This window comes from Nansenia antarctica, assembly GCF_963989245.1.
Source record: "Nansenia antarctica genome assembly, chromosome: 7".
In the NCBI taxonomy this organism is placed as follows: Eukaryota; Metazoa; Chordata; class Actinopteri; order Argentiniformes; family Microstomatidae; genus Nansenia; species Nansenia antarctica.
Window position 1 is genome coordinate 46,714,119 of NC_137677.1, and position 1,241 is coordinate 46,715,359.

Genomic DNA, 1,241 nt, shown 5'->3' on the forward strand with positions numbered 1-1,241 from the left:
CTACAGACCCCGAATCAAACCTGAATGATATCCGACATACGGTAACCGACAAACCGGACTTTGTGAAGTTGTCAGAGCGCTGCTGATTGGATGAAAGTTTGAAGAGACTGTACTTTATTTGGAGAGGGGCTAGGGGTTTGTGCGCGTAACGCCCACTGCGTGCTGTATGCTGTCCCGGGACGGACAGGGATTGTAGCGGCCCCTTGAGAATTCTGACAGGTGCAGGTGGAATAGTAGATTATTTTTTCTTTTTTCGCAATATCGTGACCTTAGAATTATAAGGTTCTATCTCCGTTTAGGGTAGTTCAGAGATATTGAGCGTCAACGTTTTTACATTTCATTATGTTTTGTGAGATGGAACCTTTGTATTTTATGAATTACTAACTCAAAAATGTCAACATTTAAAAAAATAACACCACACAGGCATTAATAAACACCTAATGGATCAGATTATGTAAAAAACTCAATTTGGACAAAAATGGAGATAGAACCTTATAATTCTAACGTCACGATATGTTATGTTTTACTAGATATTTATAGTTATCTTACATTAAACCAATCTACAACTAACTATCTCTTTGTGTCTCGATAGTCACATTTATGCGTATCAGACTCAGATTAGGGAAATGAATTCCATGGGACACACATACATTTTCATTGTTTCGAAGTTCGAAGCCTCTGTCGTGGCCAAAAAAGTGGACAAAGATAATTTTTTTGGCAGATAGGCTGTATCACTGCTCTGTATACAATACAGTACTTTAACCTACTGATAACACCAGAATAAAAATAACCAATTGAAAAATAAATAACAAACTAAAGAACCATCATGACGACACTGAGTCAGCTTCAGATGAATGGATTGTCTCTGTTTGCACACTCAGTTCCTTTCAGTTAAAAAAAGGTGACTCGGAGAGGGACAATGTGCCAGGGGGTAGGGGTAAGGAAGATTGGAATTGGGCATCGACAGAGAGAGAACTCCTCTATGTGTTCATCTGTCTATGGCCCTATGGTGATTTCCGAGAGGAATAATACAGTGCTGCTTTTTTGATAGATTTTGCTGCCACCTGCTGGCTCAAATCTCAAACCCAGAGGATTCTCCAACGTTTTAAATGCCTGCCTAATCCTAAATTCCTTCCTTAAATCCTTAAATATTACAGGATAGCCATATTGTTCATGGAGATATTAATATGGTGACAACATGCTGTTTCTAATGCAGTGTATAATTGTAGGTTAAACAGTGG